Genomic DNA, 18,853 nt, shown 5'->3' with positions numbered 1-18,853 from the left:
TACGGTCATCTGTGGAGAAATGACCTTACGGTCATCTGTGGAGAAGTGACCTTAAGGTCACCTATAGAGAAGTGACCTTAAGGTCACCTATAGAGAAGTGACCTTGAGATCATCTATAAAGAATTGACCTTAAGGTCATCTAAGGGAAAGTAACCTTAAAGTCATATATAGGGAAGTGACCTAAGGTCATCTATAGAGAAGTGACCTCAAGGTCATCTATAGAAAAGTGACCTTAAGGTCATCTATAGAGTAGTGACCTTAAGGTTATCTATAGAGAAGTGACCTTAAGGTTATCTATAGAGAAGTGACCTTAAGGTTATCTATAGAGAAGTGACCTTAAGGTCACCTATAGAGAAGTGACCTTAAGGTCACCTATAGAGAAGTGACCTTAAGGTCACCTATAGAGAAGTGACCTTAAGGTCACCTATAGAGAAGTGACCTTAAGGTCACCTATAGAGAAGTGACCTTAAGGTCACCTATAGAGAAGTGGATTTAAGGTAATCTATAGAGATGTGGCTTTAAGATATAGAGAAGTGACTTTAAGGTCATCTTTAGAAAAGAGGCCTTAAGGTCATATATAGAGAAGTGACCTTAAGGTAGTCTATAAAAAAGACTTTAAGACGACATTGAGGTCGTCTAAAAATACGTCTTTGATAAAGATGTCTTTGAGTTAGTCTATAAAGGCAACTTTGAGTTAGTCTATAAAGACGACTTTGAGGTCGTCTATAAAGACGACTTTGAGGTCTTCTATAAAGACGACTTTGAGGTCGTCTATAAAGACGACTTTGAGGTCTTTGACTTAAAAGTCGTCTATAAAGACGACTCTGAGGTCGTCCATAAATACGACATTTAGACGACTTTGAGGTCGTCAATAAATACGACTTTAAGACAACTTTGAGGTCGTCTATAAAGACAAATTAAAGGTCTATAAAGGTGACATTAAGAACCAATATTCCGTTAGAATGACTGACTTTACATATCATTGCATAGGAGTCAATATACACACAAATAACATTCAATCATTTTATTCGCCTCCCTTCGCAAATCGTTTGCAACGATGACTTGTAAAATGCAAATGTGTGTGAGTCTTTTCTGTGTGTTATGCTCTTGCAGGTTTTTGTTTTCCTCCGACATATATCGTCATTCAGCCAGTTCCACCTTTGGATTTCAATCTCCCATCATGACACTAAGCTGTAAAAAAAAGAAACACAAAAGCAAAAGAAATTCGATTTTTAGTGTCAACGCCACTCAGCAAATATTTACAACTTAAATTCTTTGCATTCCGTTTTTTTTTTTTTCGAATCGGTATTGGTTGGGCGCCGTCTTCACTTGTCACACGGATGTGTGATTTCAAAGAATTTAAAAAAAACGTTGGCTTTTGGGGGCGACAAGGATAATGATGATGCAGTAATACTCATTGTAATGTGTTATTGACAAATTGTAATGATGATAAGTTAGATTTCTTGGAATAATGAAAAATTCCTGTAGAAGTTAAGTTGCCATGGTTTGAGGTTTAGATAAATGTATGTTCAACATACACTAGTCTGTTTCACCTTTTTTTAATATTTTTCTATACATAGAAGATTTTTTTAAGTGTAGTGTTCAGATATAGGATACTTCCCCAGAAAAATAACACTTTCCTGTGTAAGAAAAAAACGAATTACAAAGAAATTTTGACTAACTAGTCATGTAATGTAAATAAATATCGAAAATATCGAAATGCTTTTGGAGATGTCATATGGTTCACATACTTATATAAGGATTTATCTTTATAGAATATTCTTTCACAAACACGATATCTTTAAACTATTTATTTCTTTTCATTATTTTGATAACGCCTATAAATTCCTTTGAGCTTTGCAAAATATTTGCTAACCGGCATATTTGCACACCCTCCAAAGACATTCCGGCAATTTGTTCCCAAAAATTAACCCACGTTGAAATTTAAGAAATTTACCACCCTCTACGTACCGAAGAAACAAACTGCTAAAGTATCAACCAGCTTGTTTAATAAAAAAAGCAAGACAAACAAGGAAGTGAAAAAAAACCCTCCTCGTTATCCTAACGTCATTATCTTATGGTTGTCCTTTTTTGTCTTTCTTGCAAATTTGTTGTTTTCTTTTCTCTTGACTTTGATTTTCTTTTCTCCATCTTACATTTCTCTTACTGGAACTATGTGTCTAAGTGTCCGACTAAAACAGACATTTAATGTTGGCAAAAAGAACATCTGAGAAGAAGAAACTAAAAACAATGCCTTCCACCATTCAAATGACATTGTTCGTCTTAAAGAAACATATGTTTTTTTTCTGCTGATATTGCGTTTAGGAAGAAAATATAATTGGGTTTTTGGGACAAAGGAGGGACAGTGGTCAATAAACTTAAATAAAAAATATTATATTTACCAATTACTCAATGTATATTTTTTCTAACTTCTCACAACATTTTTCTCTTTTATAATTTCAGGTAAGTTCATACACTTTGAATATTTTGTACAATATTGAAATCTTGAGGATAATTGAAAATGTAAGTAAGTATGGTATTTTAAAAGCCGAAGCCTTAAATAATACCATTGCACAGTGAACCCACATTCAATTTTTCTTTCAAAAATTAATTTAACGTCTCCACACATAAACCCCAGTAACCAACAGTGATCTCGATACCAAACTTCCATTTGTCTACCAACACCCAACGGCATATTTTGTACTTTTCGTAAGTTTATTGTTCGCATTTCTAAAAAATCGCCTCTTCCTTTCAACTACTGACATCAACAGTGACGTCCATATCAAATTTCAGGATTTTGGCTCTATTCCTTCACCCAATATAAAATTTAGTAATAACAAGTAAAAAACATTAAGTTCGGCCTTTTAATACCGTCCACCTTAGGGTAAAAGAAACATTAGAAGAAATGTGGCAAAAACCATTAAAATGCCGAATATCGGGAGGTACCGTTATATGGGGGCTACACCAAAACGTGGACCTATAATTACAATGTTTCGCCACACGAACTAGGATCCATTATGGCCTACAAACACCAATTTTTAGAAAAAACTTTGAAAAAATGTGGCAAAAACCATCAAATTAATTGGCAAATACCGATTATCGGGAGGTACCTTTATATGGGCGCTATACCAAATCATGGACCCATACATACAATCTTTCGCCACCGGAGATGGAAACCATTATGACCTACAAATACCAATTTCCAGACAAATCCGTGAAAAAATGTGGCATAAATCATCAAAATACCGAATATCGGGAGGTACCGTTATATGGGGACTATACCAGAACGTGGGCCGATATATCTCATTTTCAATACCAACCATCCTAGACACAATGCAAATAGCTCTGCTAAATTTGTACGCTCTACGTCAAATAATGTGGGCTGTATCGTGATTTCAACAGACAGACAGACGGACATCGTTAAATCGACTTAGAATTTTATGCTGATTATGAATATATACACTTTATGGGGTCCAAGACGAATATTTAAGGATGTTACAAACGGAATGACAAAGTTAATATACCCTCCTTTCCAAGGTGGAGGGTATAATAAAAGTACACATTTCAAAGACAACACCCATATATCAATTTCAGATTCCAGCAGAGAGACCTCAATATGAAATTTAAGGCTTCCAATCCTTTCCCTTCACCTAATACCAAATTTTATAAAAGTACGTATTTTAAAGAACTATTTTTAAAAACAATCTCCTCAGATGCCAATTCATTATTATTATTATTATTATTATTATTATTATTATTATTATTATTATTATTATTATTATTATTATTATTATTATTATTATTATTATTATTATTATTATTATTATTATTATTATTATTATTATTATTATTATTATTATTATTATTATTATTATTATTATTATTATTATTATTATTATTATTATTATTATTATTATTATTATTATTATTATTATTATTATTATTATTATTATTATATTATTATTATTATTATTATTATTATTATTATTATTATTATTTTATTATTATTATTATTATTATTATTATTATTATTATTATTATTATTATTATTATTATTATTATTATTATTATTATTATTATTATTATTATTATTATTATTATTATTATTATTATTATTATTATTATTATTATTATTATTATTATTATTATTATTATTTTATTATTATTATTATTATTATTATTATTATTATTATTATTATTATTATTATTATTATTATTATTATTGTTATTATTATTATTTATTATTATTATTATTATTATTATTATTTTATTATTATTATTATTATTCTTATTATTATTATTATTATTATTATTATTATTATTATTATTATTATTATTATTATTATTATTATTATTATTATTATTATTATTATTATTGTTATTATTATTATTATTATTATTATTATTATTATTTTATTATTATTATTATTATTATTTTATTATTATTATTATTATTATTATTATTATTTTATTATTATTATTATTATTATTATTATTATTATTATTATTATTATTATTATTATTATTATTATTATTTTATTTTTATTATTATTATTATTATTATTATTATTATTATTATTATTATTATTATTATTATTATTATTATTATTATTATTATTATTATTATTATTATTATTATTATTATTATTATTATAATTATTTCTATATTACTAACGCCAAATTTTGACAGAGATGTCACATCGCTTAATGACATTAAGCGTTTATACGAAAAATTTTCGACTGGTAAGGCTCTTTCTAATCTGAAGAGGCCATATAAAAGTCGACCAAGGCGATCGGCCGAGAATATCGCTGCCGTACGAGCCAGTGTTGAGAGGGCCCCATTTACAACGGATTATTCGCATTGATTTGCATTTGTTCCCGTACAAAATTCAATTGACGCAAAGAATGTTGCCTGCGGACAAGCCTCGTCGATTGGAATGGGCCCAAAGAGTCATGGGTCCGTCGAATATGGGCAACCCTGTACGCATAGCCAAACAAGATCCTTCTCCAAACCAAAGACCTCAATATCAAATTTCGGGATTCCAGCTCTATCTCCTCCCACGAATTCTGAATTTAGTACATTTGAGTACTTTTCTAACAATTAGAGTACTATTTTCCAAAACTCTCTTCATATTTTTACCACAGACACCAACAGTGAGATATATATAAAATATCATGATTTCCTATGTCAAATTTTGTACTACTTAGAAATTTTCGTAAAATTAAAGTATACATTTCCTTAACCATCTTCATATCTAAATTCCAGATTGCAACAATATCATATTTGAGAATTCCAGCCCTTTACCAAATTTACTACCACAGACTAGAAGACGCTATAAGTGGATAGAAAGAAATCTACAGAAATTAGTGGATCAGGGACGTTACGAAGAAGCACATTTCGAAACCATTTTGGGGGCCCAACAAAAACTTAATTTTCCATGCAAAAAGTACAATTTAGTAATTTGGGAGGGTACGTGCGTACCGCCCTCCTCCTGCCAGCGTACGTCCCTCGAGTAGATTGAAATGTTTTTTCCAGCTTTTGATTTAATTGCAAGGGTCTTTTATGTTATTTTATAAACACAAAATCTTGTCAACGTATAATACCTACAACAAGTAAAACAGCAGCAAAGTTTAGCCGGGCCGAATTTTAAATACCCTCCACCATTTGGAAGGAAGTTAAAAATTAAAAAAAAATCCGATAACTTTAATTGAAAACCGTTATATGGGGACTATACGAAGACGTGGTCATATGCTGTCATTAAAATATCGAATATCGGAAGGTACCGTTATATGTGTGCTATACTTATACATGGACCTGAATACAAAAATTTTTATCATAGGATGTAGTACCCATTACGAATTTCAAATACGAAATATGAAATAATTCCGGTAAATAATGTCGCTCGTCGCTGAAAATACCGAATATCGGGAGGTACCGTTATAAAGAAGCTATACGAAAACGTGGACCGACATGGCGCATTTACGTACTTAAACTACCTACTTATAAACTATGCATGTATGCAAAATCTTAGCAATTTTTTTTAAATTCTTTCGGAAGATAACGTGATTACAACAGAGAGACGGACATCGCTAGATCGTCTTGGAATTTTACAAAGATCGAGAATTTTAACTCCTCGAAATATTCATAATAGACCCTATGAATATTTTGACGGAATGTCAAAGCTAATATACCCTCCATAGAATGTAGGGAGGGTATAAAATAACATCATAGGTTTTCCGTAGATAGAGGACGTGTTAAAGGCATCCGACGAATAGAAGAAGAATCTTCTACATTTCTGATACCTTGGAGGGTTTTATATTAATGGTATAAAGTCCTACACAACACCACTGTGCAAATGTTTTAATTGAGGAAAACTTGACTCAAGCCGAACGGTACGCCATCCAAAATGCTAATGTGACACGTCGTCCAAACGGGGATGAGGTGCTAAACAAGCAAGTGAATAGTGGTAGTGGCATTAGTAGAACAATGTTGATTTATAACACTCAAACCGGAAAACAAAAGCTTCGATTTTGCAACGGTTGTTGTTTTCTGCTCTTCGTCTTCTTCTTCGTGCATATAGAGAGTCCTCAAAGCTTTTTCAAGGGTGGCTGCTGTGGGTGTGTATGCCTGTTATGCTGATTAAGGATTCTCTTTAGTAATGAACCTTCAGGAAAGTTCAAGCTTAAGTGGAAATTGTGGTGGTGGTGGTGATTGTTGTTCTCATTGTGGGTGATAAGAAAAATTAACCCTCAGATGGCTTGCATGTTTTCTCTATCTCTCGTCTCCTCCCAGTGGAGCTTTGGCTGTGCTTTAATGTTAAATTTATGACCTTAAAGCTTTTTTGTTAGAAATTATGATTGCTTTAGTTTAGCTTTATCATACTTTCTCTCTCTCTCTCTATGTCTCTCTGTCTGTCTCTCGTAGTTAACGAATCATGGCATTCGTTTTTGTGGGCTGGCTGCTGGCTTCTTTTTGGCCGACATCTGTTGTATTGACCAAATTATGTTGCCTTCTTTCGTTCTCTGCCATTCAGTCGATTCGTGTCGGCCGTGCACTCTAAACGTCTGCTAACGCTGCAATTTTTTCCCTCACGAAATAATTAACATAAAATTGAATTGAATTAAATTGAATCCAAAATAAAACGCCCTGAGAAGCTTTTCCTGTCAAAAAGCAAAACCAAATTGCAGCTCTAATTTTTTATGTTTTAATATTCGTTTTCTTGTTGCTTTGCCAAATAGAAGTTGCCTGTGAAAAACGCGCGCGCAACACCATAAACCGTTACACCGCCGCCGTCGCCGCTTCTGCTACTTATTTTTGATTAATATCTGTTGACACGAAGAAAACGCGACAAATCCCATCTAGCATTGTGGATTAACAAAAGCATTACGGCTTGCTTTCTTTCTTTCGCTTTCTATCTCTAAACGCGTCTCCTAAGTCTTTCTTTGGAAATACGAAAAAAATACAACTGCAAAAAAACGGAAACGTTATCTTCGGCTTTCGGTTAATTTTCAAATTTCGTTGCTTCAAATTTTTCCTCCGAGACTTTGGTGTTGAATACAAAATTATTGTAGCGGAATTTAAGTGAATATTTGTTTACACCTCGAAATAAAGTGTATGTGATCTGCGTGCAAGCGATTTTTAATTTCAATACAATTTGTTGTGAAATAATGACCCAATAAACTTGAATTTTCGTTCATTAATGGGAAAAAATATATTCCTGGAAAATGTGAAAATTGTGGCAAAACTAAACATTTGTAATACCTTTGTTTGGGTTATTCGATTTCAACGCCACCTCAAATGGAAAATGAAATGTTGATTGCAAATTTTATTTCCTCTCGGCAATTGTTTAGATTAACAGTATTAATAATTAAAACTAATGTTTGGAATATAAAAACCAGATGTAAATGTAAATCTGTTGGTAATGTCTAATTTACATGGTTGTTTTGCGGCTATAAGGATTATTAATATTAAATCTATAACCAGTAAAGAAAGCCTTAAAGTCGGGCGGGGCCGACTTTATGATACCTTACACCACTTTGCTAATTTAGTTGAGCTGCGCATAACAATTAAAAAATTTTATGGGAGAATTCAATCATACACGTTTTGATTATAATTATAATTTAAAGTTCAAAGGCATAAATATGCCGAAGCATTTGTATCTTTTAAATTCGGACTTGTATTGCCCATTTGGTGCACAATTAATTTGAAATCGGATAAAGATATATATGGGAGTTATATCCAAATCGGAACCGATCTCGATAAAATTTGGCAAAGATATTTCTGAGCTGTATTTCATATATTTCCCTGAATATCGTTGTTACGGAGTGCATATTACGGCTGTGGGTAACAAATATGACAAATCGGATGAACAGTATATATGGGAGCTATAGCTATATCTGAACCAATCTTCACCAAATTTGACATACTAGCTTCTAGACACAACTCGGTAGTTAGTACCAAATTTCATCCAATTTGGGCATATATTACACGTTTGGTGCACAATCAAAGGTAAATCGGACGAAGTTATATATGGAAGCTATATCCAAATCTGAACCGATCTCGATAAAATTTTGCAAATGTATTTCTGAGCTGTATTTGATATATTTCCTCAAATATTGTTGTTACAGAGTGCATATTACGGCTGCGGTGGACAAAAATAACAAATCGGATGAACAATATATATGGGAGCTATAGCTATATCTGAACCGATTTCGATCAAAATTGGCATACTTATTTTCAGGCCTAATTTGGGTGTATATGCAAAATTTCATACAATTCGGGCGGATATTTCACGTTTGGTGTACAATTAAAGGTAAATCGGACGAAGATATATATGGGAGCTATATCTAAATTTTGACCGATTATCTCCAATTTCAATAGGGTTCGTCCTTGGGCCAAACAAATGATTTGTGCAAAATTTCATCTGGATAGGGCAATAAATACGAACTGTACTTTGTTTACAAAAATACATGGACAGACGGACGGACGGACGGACATCCATAAATCGACTCAGAATGTGATTCTATGCAGATAATCAAAAGGAACTATGGGTGTATCTCGTTTCCTTTTGCCTGTTAGAAACAAATGCACAAAGACGTAATACCCTGACCACCTTGTGGTGTAGGGTATAAAAAATGTTGCGGAATAGTGCACTCAAGACGACATCTATGCCTGAGGTCCAAAAATTAATTAAATATACATATACGTAATACGCAGAAAATTATGCTACGATTTGTACATTTTTAATATAGCGCTTGAATACTAAAGATTAGTGTTCTCGATTTTTGCTATTATAATTCCGTTGGCAAATTTTTTTTATTTCTAGCAAACTCTGAAAACGGCATGGATTCACTCCATATAAGTTTTTATTCCCTTCAAAATTGAAGTACAGATGATAGGACTACGCTGCATCCTTTTATGTTAAGGAGGTTAATTATAGCCTCAGCCATATGACTTGAGAGGATATATAATATTTGATACGGCCAAAACGTGCCTCATCAAAATAAGGGTTTTAGACCCCAGGTCTCTTTGGACCAAATCCGTTTCACGATATTTGGACTCGATCTAGCGATGTCCGTCCGCCTACCCGTCTGTCTGGTTGGTGCACACTATAACTCTCGAAGAGAGTATCCGAATTGGTCCAAAATTGATGCATCGTAATATTATTATCAAACTTAGATCGAGTTTGGAGATGGGCAATATCGATCCACTCATTTCGGTACCTCCTCCACAAAAGGTCGATATTAAAAAAAAATAATTTACTGCACAGAAAGAGAAAGGATAATCCGCTTTCGCTCCAACAGGTGCGAAAATGGACAATATCAGTCTACTACATCAAGTACCTCCCCCACAAAGGGTGACCATTTTCAATAATTACAACTCTTATAAATTGTGATGTAAGAGTCGCATTGTCTTCAAATGTCACACATCCCAATATTTTATTAACCCAAGGTCGGGTGTGAAGATGGAATATATCGATCCACTACTTCTTGTATCTACCCCACAAAAGGTCGAAATTTTCCACAAAAAAAATATATTTTTCTGCAGAGAAAAAGAAGCAATAATCCGATGGTTTTAACTTTGTAAATCCTAATATTTGCATTAGTGCTAGGTCAGGTGCGAAAATGGACAATATCGGTACACTCCATCAAGTACCTACCCCACAAAGGGTCAACGTTTTGAATAATAATAACTCTTATAAAATTTCATGTAAGTGTCGGATTGTCTTTAAATTACACATATCACAATATCTTTATTAACCCAAGGTCAGATGTGAAGATTGAATATATCGGTCCCCTCCTCCTGGTAGCCCCCTCACAAGGGGTAAAAATATAGAATATCCATAAAACTCATAAAACGCAAAATTAACATCCGAATTAAATTCAGACTTGGCACATCTCAATATTTCCATTAACACAAGAACTGTAACAAATATGGTAAAGATCGGACCATTACTTCTGGAAACACAGGGGGTCAACAATTTGAATAACTATAACTCCTAACAAATTAACATCCGATTCCATTCAGACTTGGCACAATATTTCTATCAACACAAGATCTGTCATAAAGATGGTACGGATTGGACCATTCCTTCTGTTACCTCCTCCATAAAGGGTCAAAGTTTTGAGTAACCAAAACGATCATAAAATCCGAAATAAACATCAGGTTCTCTCCACATTTCACACATCCCATTATTTCTATTAACTTAAAATCTACTTTGAAGATGGGGTCTATTGGTCCATTCCTTCTGGTACCTCTCCTACAAAGGGTCCAACTTTTGAATATCTGCAAAGCTAACATCCGATTGGTACATATCAATACTTCCATCTACACAAGATTGTAGAGATCCGGCCATTTCCTCTGGTATCTCCCCCAAATGCTCAGAGAAAGCAAAATAATCATCCAACTCTCTTCAAATTTCACACATACAAACATTTTTGCTAACACATGATCTGTTGTAAAGATGATATATATCTGCGAACCTCTTCTGGTACATCACTTACAAATATCTAAATATTTCACTCAATCGGAAAGTTGGGATGAATATGGAATTTTTGGTTTCGCTACAAATGGGATATAATGTTCGATTTTCTTGTAATTTTGCCCATGCCAATATTTTTTATCTGGATTAGATGAATTTTGAAAATTGAATGCTTCAGTCGACTATAGCTGGTACCTCGCCCACATTTTAACACTTTCTAAAAATGAATAAATATCTCATATAAAGTGGAGGAAGTAACCAATATAGTCCAGACCTGGCACCTACCAATATTTATAGCATATTTATTTAGATCCGATACGGAATGGACAATATTGGCCCATTCTTTCGGAACCTACTCCATAGAACATCAACAATCAATATGCAAAAAAGGGGACCAATTTTGGTGCGTAGACGTGTGACGATTTTTCTTGCCTCCTTCATTCTTTCTCATCTTTTGTGTTATGTGTTCAAATTCCAATATACTAAGCAGGAATGCTGCTTCCAAAATTAAATTATTTGTAATTAATTTATTTATTTATTATTATATGTTATTATTATTATTATTATTATTATTATTATTATTATTATTATTATTATTATTATTATTATTATTATTATTATTATTATTATTATTGTTATTATTATCAAGTTATAAATTCTGGTTCGTTACATTCAAACTTCAAATTCCCACATATCAGAACTTTATTCAATTTCATTAATTTAATTTTGCAATGCGTCGTTCATGGAAAATCATGATTCCATTACTCGCATTTACCTTAAGGCTTACAATATGTATGTTCCCCCCGTCTCCAACCTGTCAACTCACATTTCATTCGTTTAATTAAATTTCTCAATAAATCATTTTCATTGAAGAAGAAGAAAAAAAAACGAAAATACCCTTTCCTACTTGGCATTTAATTAATAAAAGCTCCGAATGTACGTTCATTCAACATCCCATATCGAAAGTAATTCCCTTAGGCTGCATTGAATGGTTCCCAATTTTTTCGTTTTTGTGGTAGGTGAAAGAAAATAGTTTTTATTTCGTTTCGTCGAATTTCCACAAAACCACAAAAACCAAGAAAAAAAACGCATTTGTAAAAAAGAACAGAAAAAGTTTGCTGAAACTTTTTCGAGTTTTTAAATTTAAGAAGTTATTTGTTTTTTTTTTTGGTGAAGAATTTCAAGGTAATTTAACGCTCATTGTGGAGTAAAGGTCAAATAGAATGGGTTTTGGGGATATTTCAAAGAACGATTTTTTCGAAGAAAGTAAGGGGAGCTAATTGAACATTTGCAAAAACTACAAAAAAAAAAATTCTTCTCTATTTAAGCATGTTGTTCTGAATGAATGAATTTGGAAGAACATATTTTTCATTTTTATTAATACTTTGTCAGAGAAAGTCCAACTTAAAATTATTGATTCATTCCAACAGTTCGTGTAAGGCCCTTTTACTACTCAAAATGCACGATCGATCTGTTCCGTTTGGCAAAATTTTTGTAATCAAAATGCCATACATCGTACTAAATTTTAAGACTTTTATTGAAGTTGAAGTTTTTATTTTTCGACTATTAGGGAAAAATTTACATTTTACACCAAATCTTGGCTTAACCTTAGTTTAGTACAAACTCTTTAATTTTTTTCAGTGTTAAATATGTTTACCCTGATCCAGGGAAACTTCTTCCTGGGGGACGGACCCCAGAGTTTTGACCCGAAAGTGAGAGTTCAAGAACTCGAGTAGATCCGGGTCCACTAGCCGATATAGACAATAAGCGGTTCGAATGTTATAGTTAAATTGTTGATTTTTTGAACCCGGATTTTTTATAAAAACCCCAAAAAGTCAAAAAAGGGCCCATTATGGGCCCTTGTCTATATAGGGTAAGTGGATTCGGGTCTTGAAGCCGGATTTTCGAGCCAAAAATCTGGGGTCCTGGGTCCGTCCCCAAGAAAGAATAGTTTTCCGGAATAAGGCTAAAAATAGCTACCTCTAGAAAATATTTCGACAAAATTGACGAGTTGTTCCAAAATTTTTAATTTTAGTGTTTGCCGGGGAGATTATTAGTAAAAACATTAACCAATGGATCCACATCCAATTTTCCTGTCCAAAACTATTTCAATGTCTCCATATGCAGACCATAGATACCAACAGAGACCTCAATACCAAATTTTAGAATTAAGCTATATCCCTTTACCTAATACGAAATTTAGTAACATTTAGTACGCATATCCAAAAATATTTTCTACATCTCTTCTTCCTAGACACCAAACTATTTGATCCAAAATAAGTACCAGATAGTACTTTCCGAACAATTGTAGTACGCATTTGCACAAAAACACCTCCAGATCTCAACGTCAGACACCAACAGAGCCTTCAATATAAAATTTTGTGATTCCAAATCTATATATTAACTCAATACCAAAATTAATAACATTTACACATTTCCAAAACCTACAGAGACCTCAATATCAAATTTGAGAATTCCAGCCCTATATCTTCACCTAACACCAAATTTATTTCGCTTTAGTACTTTTCGTAGAAATTTAGACGCATTTTCAAACCAATATCAAATCTCAAACACAAATACTAAATATCAAATTTCTGAGTCTAATCTTTATCCCTTTACCCAATACCAAATATAGTACCGTTCCGTACGTTTCGTACAATTATAATACACATTTCCAGACTACACATGAATAGCGACCCTAATACCAAATAAATTTCAAGTACTTTTTAGTACAAATAAATTTCAAATTAAGTCCGCTGTGGAACTTTTCGAACAATTTGGGGGTGGATTGGAAATAACTCCCTATTTCAATTCCAGATACCAACAGAGACCTCAGTATCAAATTTAGAAATCTTGCCTTATCCCTTCACCCAATACCATATACAGTACCATTCAGTACTTTCCGTACAATAATAGTATTCATTTCCGATATTACTTCCATATGTCCAGGCTACACATGAACCAAATTTCAGAAGTCAAACACTATATTTTTACCCTATATAAAATTGTACCAAATATAGTACTATTTAGTACTTTGAGTGTATTTGTAGTACATATTTCCACAGTCACCTCTTTATTACAAACCTATCACCAAAAGCGATCCAAATATAAAAGCTGAAAATTCCAGCTTCATCCGTTCACCCTAAAGTTTAGTACCATTTAGTACAGTTGGCACACTAAGTACACATATCCAAAACCACCTACACATATCAAACTTACTTTGAAACCTTGATTCTCATACCAAATTTCAGAATTTTAGCTCATAGAGAGTATTAAATTTTCAGTACATTTTAGTACTTTTTGTACCCTTTAAAACGTACCCTTAAAAAAATCTAACCTCATCCTATCAACCATCAAAATTTCAAATGTTTAATTTCTAGCTGGGCCTTGATTCTCAGTCAGTCAATATTTTACTTCTCTTTAATATTAGATTTTGACATAAGCTCTCTGAAGCCGAAACGTTTTTTCTTTGGAATTTAAGTTTTGTTAAAAATTTTGAATATCTAACAAAGACACAAACCACCATAAAAATCGACAAATGAAGACATAATAATTAAACTTTTCAAGAATTTCTATCCTGAAGTAAATGATACATTTGTGCAACCTTTTTTAAATTAAATGCAATTTTTGACCAATAGGGTAAGTGTGCCTAAGTTCGGCATGTCTTAGTAGTCGGCACTTTTAATTTTTAAGCTCAAATCAATGAAAAAAAATGTAAAAAGAAATTGTTGTTTGCTTCGAATATAATATCAGCGGGACAATCCATATTCTTAAAACCAGCAAAGAAAGTCTTAAAGTCGGCCGGGGCCGAATTTATGATACCCTGCACCACTTTGCTAATTTAGTAGAGCTCCGCATAACAATTAAACGTTTTAATGGGAGAACATACACACTATAATTATAATCATAATTATAATTATAAAGGACTATATATGCCGAAGCATTTGCCCATTTGGTGCACAATTAATTTGAAATCGGATAAAGATATATATGGGATCTATATCCAAATCGGAACCGATTTCAATAAAATTTGGCAAATATATTTTTGAGCTGTATTTGATATATTTCCCTGAATATCGTTGTTACGGAGTGCATATCACGGGTGTGGGTAAAAAATATAACAAATCGGATGAACAGTATATATGGGAGCTATAGCTATATCTGAACCGATCTTCACCAAATTTGACATACTAGCTTCTAGACTCAATTCGGTCGTAAGTGCCAAATTCCATCCCATTTGGACAAATATTAGTTTGGTGCACAATAAAATGTAAATCGGTCGAAGTTTTATATGGGAGCTATATCCAAATCTGAACCGATCTCGATAAAATTTTACATACTTATACCATACCAGGTCTAATTTGGTTGTATGTGCAAAATGTCATACTATTCGGGCTGATATTACACGTTTGATGCACAATAAAAAGCAAATCGGACGAAGATATATATGGGAGCTATATCTAAATTTTGACCGATTACCTCCAATTTCAATAGGGTTCGTCCTTGGGCCAAACAAATGATTCGTGCAAAATTTCATCTAGATCGGGTAATAAATGCGAACTGTACTTTGTTTACAAAAAATACATGGACAGACGGACGGACGGACGAACGGACATGCATAAATCGACTGAGAATGTGATTCTATGCAGATCATCAAAAGGAACTATGGGTCTATCTCATTTCCTTTTGCCTGTTACAAACAAATGCACAAAGACATAACACCTTGACCACCTTGTGGTGTAGGGTATAAAAAGTACAATAAAGACGTCGAATCAGTTTATCTAAACAAAAATATAATATTTTAGTAAATTAATTTTTTATTATTATTAATTATCCTTACATAAAAATCGGTTTGCCGACTTTCGGAACATGTCACACCGACAATTCTGGCAAAAAACATTATTTTAATAAAACTCCAAATTTATGAAATTTAATAAAAATTTATAAAAGCTTTATTTATTATTGCAAAAACTGCACTAAATTTCGAATCTGAATAAACTAACTTTGTAACAATTGAAAAGTTTCGCTCAAAATGGTGAACGATTGAAAACGCGAAAATCATAAAAGTGCCGACTACTGGTACAATTACACTATTGAATATTTTTTGAAAAAATAATTCTGCTAACCCTTTTCAAAATTAAAAACAGTTTTTTTTTCGGGTTGTTTCACCATTGCTTATATCTCTTAGGAATTCCATTATCACGCCTCATTAAATAACCTCCACTTTGTTTGATCCGCTTTCTCTCTCCATGAGAATTCCAACTTAATCCCCGTAACTTCCTTCATATTCCTAAATCTCATAAATAACATTAAGGGCCACAAACAGCAGGATATTCGGCTTTTTCAACTTGATTTATACGCTTATATTTGAGATTTTATGGATTTATCTTTATGAACTGCATTACGTCTTATCTCTCTGCGAATTCGATTTATGTTGGCCAATTCAATTCGGATGTCTTAACACTGGAAAAGCAGGGACAATAGCCCAGCCATACACAAGAAAACGCTCGTCCCAACACACACACACACACACACACAATATACAACAAATACAAATAACAGTCATAAACATCTTGATAGCTCAAAAGAAAACGCTGGAGAGAACAAAATCATAGCCCGAGTATAATCCACCACCCGCCCTCAAAAAAGCCTCTGGCACAACACAATCACTTTGGAATACAAAACGACAAATGACATCGCACACACACACACACACAGAATGCAATTTCTAAGGAAAAGAAGCTAACAACAACAAGAAAGAAAACAACCATAAAGAAAAACTATAGTTATGGAAATTTTATGTTTTTCTTTTTTTTTGGGATAACAATGGGGACAACGATTTGTTGAAGTGTTAACAGATCGAAGGGGTCCGGGAGACAAAACGTTCCGAAAAACAGACAGACATACGGCCACGATGGCTGTGTATGTATGTGCAAGAAAACTAAATAAACTTTCCAATTATGTTATAGTTATGTGTATATATGTGTGTGTGCGTGAGTGAATGTTTTTATGAACTCCAGTGTGGAATGTATACGTCATCTTCGAGCCGGTGGTTGGTTGCATCATTCCCAACCCAAAAGGCAACCGTCTTATTTGTCCTAATGGCCTAACATCTTATTTTTATTGTTTTCTCTTCTGCTGTTGGTTCCTTCAATTGCTGCCAAATTTGATTGTTTTCTTTGAATTTGCGTTTTATTGGCCCACAATAAATCTCTGTTGTTTTTGCTTTTGCACTGAAACATAATTTGCTATGCCTCGGGCTGTTTGTGAATTGTCTGTGTGTGTGTGTGTGTGATTTTTCTCTGGGGATTCTTTACATTGCAATTATAGGACTTTCGAAATGTTCGTTATGAGTTTGTTTTCAAAACTTTGTATCGCAAAAAACGAGAAAAGTTTTATTCTTCATTTCCTATTTTAATGATTTCTCAATAATAAATTAATTTTGGTATGAAAGGCTCTTAATTCAATATTTATAATCATAGTGAGACAGCCCATAAAGTGTGACTAATAATTAATACAAGATTTGGAAAACTTTGTTGGAAAAAGTTTTAATTTTTCACAAAAATAAAACTTAACCCATTTTGTTATGACAAAAGATTAGTCATCATCAAGTTAAACCCAATGGGATCTTCTTGGGCTATATAACACAAGGAGATTATACGATACACATTTAGCAAATACAGGATGATATTAAAACCAGTAAAGAAAGTCTTAAAGTCGGGCGGGGCCGACTTTATGATACCCTATACCACTTTGCTAATTTAGTAGAGCTGCGCATAACAATTAAAAGTTTTTATGGGAGAATTCAATCATACACGCTATGATTATAATTATAATTTAAAGTTCAAAGGACTAAATATGCCGAAGCATTTGTATCTTTTAAATTCGGAATTGTATTGCCCATTTGGTGCAAAATTAATTTGAAATCAGATTAAGATATATATGAGAGCTATATTCAAATCTGAACCGATCTCGATAAAATTTAGCAAATGTATTTCTGAGCTGTATTTGATATATTTCCCTGAATATCGTTGGTACGGAGTGCATATTACGGTTGTGGGTAACAAATATACAAATCGGATGAATAATATATATGGAAGCTATAGCTATATCTGAACCGATCTTCACCAAATTTGGCATACTAGCTTCTAGACTCAATTCGGTCGTAAGTGCCAAATTTCATCCCATTTGGACAAATATTAGACGTTTGGTGCACAATAAAAGGTAAATCGGACGAAGTTATATATGGGAGCTATATCCAAATCTGAACCGATCCCGATAAAATTTAGCAAAGGTATTTCTGAGCTGCATTTAATATATTTCCCCAAATATTTTTGTTGCAGAGTGCATATTACGGCTACGGAGGACAAAAATAACAAATCGGATGAACAATATATATGGGAGCTATAGCTATATCTGAACCGATTTCCATCAAATTTGTGCTTATGCTTATTTTTAGGCCTAATTTGGTTGCATGTGCAAAATTCCATACTATTCGGTTTGGTGCACAATAAAAGGCAAATCGGACGAAGATATATATGGAAGATATATCTAAATTTTTACCGATTATCTCCAATTTCAATAGGGTTCGTCCTTGGGCCAAACAAATGTTGTTTGGAAAATTTCATCTCAATCGGATAATAAATGCGACCTGCATTTTGTTCACAAAAATACATAGACAGACGGACGGAGGGACGGACAGACGGACTGACAAATGCACAAAGACATAATACCCTGACCACCTTGTGGTGTAGGGTATAAAAATATAATTTTTATCAAGGATCTTTGAAATTTGAACAAATTGCTACCGCAATCAATTAAAATAGAATTTTGATGTTATTGTCTTCAAAACACAATTCTATTTTACTTTT

General features: G+C 32.8%; 2 protein-coding genes across 6 annotated transcripts in view; both read left to right on the top strand.

Annotated features, from left to right (window-relative positions):
• Positions 1-18,853, top strand: part of LOC101900370 (cubilin) — a 402,236-nt gene that overhangs the window by 206,235 nt on the left and 177,148 nt on the right. The gene's annotated exons all lie outside the window — the stretch shown is intronic.
• Positions 7,090-18,853, top strand: part of LOC101898034 (uncharacterized) — a 55,581-nt gene continuing 43,817 nt past the window's right edge. The window contains exon 1 of the mRNA XM_005187955.4: positions 7,090-7,613. The gene's annotated coding sequence lies outside the window, so the exon portion shown is untranslated. The remainder of the gene's footprint in view (positions 7,614-18,853) is intronic.

The sequence above is a fragment of the Musca domestica genome, unplaced genomic scaffold, assembly GCF_030504385.1.
Source record: "Musca domestica strain aabys unplaced genomic scaffold, Musca_domestica.polishedcontigs.V.1.1 1, whole genome shotgun sequence".
NCBI lineage: Eukaryota > Metazoa > Arthropoda > Insecta > Diptera > Muscidae > Musca > Musca domestica.
Note: the sequence above shows the minus strand (reverse complement) of the source record. Positions and strands in the feature narration are given on the sequence as shown.